This window comes from Takifugu flavidus, chromosome 19, assembly GCF_003711565.1.
Source record: "Takifugu flavidus isolate HTHZ2018 chromosome 19, ASM371156v2, whole genome shotgun sequence".
Lineage (NCBI taxonomy): Eukaryota > Metazoa > Chordata > Actinopteri > Tetraodontiformes > Tetraodontidae > Takifugu > Takifugu flavidus.
In genome coordinates, this window is record NC_079538.1 from 1,630,609 (window position 1) to 1,635,452 (window position 4,844).

Sequence of the window (4,844 nt, forward strand, 5' to 3'; positions counted from 1 at the left end):
GACTCTTAGTTATTGCTTTTAGTTATATAGCACCCACCCACCCACACACACGTACACTTACACACAAACACATACATGTACACTTACACACATATGCAGAGACACACATACATAACTATCAGTTTATAAACATCCATCTATAAAAGGCTTCACATTAAACTACGTCATGCGGTCAGAACTGCCTCCAAAGCAGAACCAGGGTTGTAACCAGACCATGAGAAGAAAAATGTTCCCTGAAGGTTCCCAAGGGCCTCCATCGTTCCATCTGCCTCCCTCTGTAACGGCCTTTGCCATGAAAGGAGCATTTTCTCCAAGGAGAGCAATATGAAAACCTATGATTTCCATTCAGAGCACCGACATCAATCAATCATCTCCTTCAACAGGGGACAGAGTCAAAAGGACCCATTCTCTTTCAAAAGTCCCGGGACACATTTTGAGAGGATGCGTCTTAGAACATAAGTTAAGTAGTGCCAAGGAATCGAAGTGACATTAAGACATTAAAAGGAAAAGGATCCGGCAGCAGGGGAACTTTGCAAACTTGTGCCTCATCTTAGAGGAGACAACAATTGAAGACATGTCCCCCACAGGAAGACTGCTGCATGCAAAAGGCTCAGCAATGATGTAAAAGCAGCTTTTTGGAGGGGGGTGAGAAAATGTGCTGAAGACGGTAGACAGTAGTATATTGGTGCCGTGCAGGAAGAGCTTTTGTTACTCAGCACACATTTGGACCGCTCCAGAGTGCCAGATGGAGCCATGTTGTGGAGCTGGAGCCATGTTCTGTTTGCTTTCACCAACAAACATGTATTACACTTCCTTTACTGAGTCAGAGTTGTGCTGATGCCTGTGAATAAATGTCTGCCGGTACAAGATAATCCCAGGATTGGGTCCTCTTTTGCTGCTTTCCCCAAGCAACCACAGAATATTCAGCAGCAGCAGAACATCAGCAGCGGAGCAGCAATGGACCAACAGGGGAGCGACAGCAGAGGAGTAGCAGCGGAGCAGCAGCGGTTGAATCAAATTTGTAACAGACAGCATCATTATTATTTTGGTACTTCACACAATAATTGTGTCTTTATGAACATTTATATTGACACAGTTAAGTTTACATATATTATCATATTGTCGCTGCCTGCTCTTCTGCTCTGTGCTGAGGTGGAGAATTCCCCTCACTCTGCCACGCCCCTCCTCCACACCCATCTGATCAGCCTTCATCATTTTCACCTATTGCTCCCTCTTGGGCCTATTTAAGCCACTGCTGGACATTCATGTCTTGCCAGATTGTTATTGCTCCATGCCCGACGCTCCAGCACGTTGTTTGATCGGATTTATTGGTTTTGACCCTGTCTGCCTTGGACTTCTCTTCTCTGTCGATGTCCTGTTAAACCTGACAACCTTCTGTCCTCGTTCAAGAGTTTTTGCCTTTTGTTTGTTGGACTTTGCTCTCTTGTGGTCTTGTGGTGTTTTTTGCATGCCACAGAGGTTTGTGATTCCTTCTGTGCTGTTCCCTGCAAGTTTTTAGGAAAGCCGTTTATTAAAACTGCCCTGGAACTGCTGTGTTGCGAGTGGATCCCACCGCACCCTTGTTACATATACTATATATATTACTATTGTAGTTATTCAGTTGTAAATTAATTGTGACTTTGCTCATGCGGCAACACTTTGACTTGCAGTTGTATTTGAATGTAATAATATAATAATAATCCCAGTAGACAGCTCTGCTCTCAAAATGCTGGTTTACTTGTGGACCCCAGAGTCTCTAAAGGTAGAATGGGGGGCCGAGCATTGAGCTACCAGGCCCCCCTGCTATGGAACCAGCTCCCTGTCCAGGTGCGGGAGGCTGACTCCATCTCTACTTTTAAGATCAGACTTAAAACCTTCCTCTTTGAGAAAGCTGATAGTCAGTAATTCCAGTTATTATTCTAGACATAATTATCATATTTTGAGGCTTGTCTAATTATTAGGTTATATAATAATTATAATATATAATTAATTGTCTAATTATTGTTAGATTGATATATAAATAATTAGCTAATTCTTAAGTTAATATCCAAAGACTCTATAACTATATGTAATTGTATCATAATGAGATGCATAAAAGTTGCCCTTAAATAACTTTCTTTACAACACAATTAAGCAAACCTTTTAAAAAGTCAGTTTTGTTATTTAATTGATTTATTTAAACGTTTACATTAGCCCTGGTATTCAAATCAATCATCCTTATTTAACAGCCTCTGTTACAATCAAAATTATCTCCCCTTTAACAAGAAGAAACCTTGAGCAGGACCAAAAGCAACAGCTTTTACAAACAATGATACTGGAATGATTTCTCTAACACCTGCTGGACATAACGGTCAGTCTATAAACTATAAAATTGTCTTCAGATAGCCAAACACGCCAAAATGCTGGGGACTTCAGTTAGCATGATCAGCAACACTGGACTTGAACAGTAACCGCTGGGTTAAACACCACCTTCCATTCAGTTCCTTTATGAATGTGAACAAGATGGGGAGCATTGTAGTGATCTGACTTTATATAAACCTTGGTCCCAGAAGTGGAGCAAGACCCATGTGGATCTGGGAAAGGGGAAACAGTTCTATCATCAGTAAGTCTCATGCAGTCAGTGCTTGGGCGAACATACCCATCCTGTTTTTCCATGAAGAACTCCTGTCAGGGGAGGTATTTGCTTCCTTTCGGGTCCATTCAGATCGTAGGGGGTACATAGCAGGGGAGTACCAGGGAGGCGGTTGATGAAACAGTCGTATGGATGATGCTCTACTAGTCATGTGCCTTACTACTTTGAAAATACCTCTGCAAAATGCCAATACTCCTCCATGACAGACAACAAAGCTGTATGTTTGATCAAACTGGACTGACTGATGGATGTCAGGAAGCAGATAGTAGAGCAGCCAAGACCCCACTCAGCAATACTCCCTGTGGCCTAATGAAGCTGGACTGCAGCAACACAATCAGCAACAGGCACCCAGGAATCAGGTGTTACTGTCCTGTTTTAGTATCCCCGTGTTTTCTACCTTTATAGATATCACAGCAGTTCACAAAGCACTTGTGTGATTTTTATGGCAATAAATAACATTTGTATTTGATTTTTTCTGGGCCCAATATATCAGTGAAGTAGGTCAAAGTAGAAAATTGATCATACATGATCATACAAATGAGGTTGTGCTGATAAAAGGATAACAAAGATGGACAACCCCCCCGGGACCTGAACAGTATTGATTCACCAGAAGCTTGTTGAGTCATGAGGTCAAGGTGATGAGAGAGTCCAGATTATTCTTCAAGTCCATCACAATGAGGCGATGTTAATGTCCCTTGAGATCCCAGCTAATTCCACCAGCACCATCTAAAACGCTGGTAAAACCCTGACAGATCTGAGTGCCCTGGTAGCCTCTCTCCCCAGGGAAGTCACCTGGAAGAGCTGCAGGAATGTCTTGACAGACACATGCCAGTCACAAGCTCTTGTAGACAGGTAGGAGATGATATAGACCCCTTGCTTTGTCATTGGGGAGGCAGCTGTCTTGAGATGGGGCAGTCTGAGAAATGCTCAGCAGTCACCACACTCAGCAGAGAAGTATTCTGGACTGGATAGATGGTAGTGTGGAGTCAGAGAGGGACAGCAGTTGATTGAGAGGGGCTTCCACCTGGGGAGGGGGGTGCTAGATCTGCCTTCTCTGGTTTCTCAGCCTGCTGTCAGCTGTCCCTCCTGAGGGACCGCCTTCTGGCCCTGCACCTGCAACACCACATGGAACCACAGAGTCCATAGTTTAGATATTATAGGCTATTCTGTCAAGGACCGATTGACCAGGATTGAAGACATTTGAGCAAGTTTGAAGGGTTTTTTATTCATTTTTAGCAAACAAATGCAAGTAGTCAGGGAGAACCAGGTCCAAACTTCAAACCGTTTAAACATGTTCATTCTACCATAATATGAGGGAGTGAGGAAGACGCTCGCACTCGTGAGCAAGTTGAAACTCATAGCAAATTTTTACAAGAGCTTTACAAAAGCAGTCTAAGTGATATGAATAAATAATGGCCCTGCTGGTGTCAGCAGCAGGCAATCTTAATTTGAAAGGGTGCCTGATCCCTTGCTCAATGCAGTTCATAAGACCTGTGTGTACTTGCAATATCCCCTCTTAAATTAGAGTATAGCTGGCAAGCAAATAGCACCATTTGGATGCTCTGTCTGATCCCAGCCCATTTCATGTTTTCCTCCTTACTCTGTATCTGAATTCCATTTTCATTCCTTGGTACATTCCTCTTCAGCAGAAATGAAGACATCTTGAGCTCGACTTCAAACACATTCCTCAGTAAACAGCCACTGTGAAAAAAGTGTTTCATCTGTGCCTCCGGGATATTATTAAGTCTTTGTACTAGGTCTAACTGCAGAGAAGCACAAGATGAGAGCGAGAGCTCGTCTTGTCATAAAGACTACCAACCTCCTCTTGGATGATCAAATTTTCTCCGTCCTTGTTATAATGGAACATTCTGTGAGGAAAAAAATCACAAAGCTAAAAGAAAATAAAACACACGAGTATTTCTGCTCGAGTGTACGTGTGAACAGTGTAAACAGTGTAAACAGTTTGGATGTATCTCCTTCTCAATGCTACAGTTGCTACCGTAAACTCTCACATTCTTTCTGGAGGTGTGAATGTGTAGATTCTTTGTCTCTGGACATCAGTCATGTGTTGAACTGGGATGATTTGATGTGTTGCTGCTGCTGCTGTAGACCTGTAGAGGATAAACACACCTAGAGGATGAAATGCTGCATCACTGGACTCAATCAAGGGGACATTCTTTCAGCCTTTTCTGCAGTTGTCTTTTGTTGTTTA

General features: G+C 42.8%; 1 long non-coding RNA gene across 1 annotated transcript; it reads right to left on the reverse strand.

The window, feature by feature from the left end:
- Positions 1-2,150: 2,150 nt before the first annotated feature.
- LOC130516163 (uncharacterized) lies at positions 2,151-4,568 on the reverse strand. Its single transcript, XR_008947374.1, has 2 exons — positions 4,233-4,568; positions 2,151-3,745 (listed from the first exon to the last, which is right to left on the reverse strand). It is a non-coding gene; the product is annotated as an uncharacterized LOC130516163 (long non-coding RNA).
- Positions 4,569-4,844: the final 276 nt, after the last annotated feature.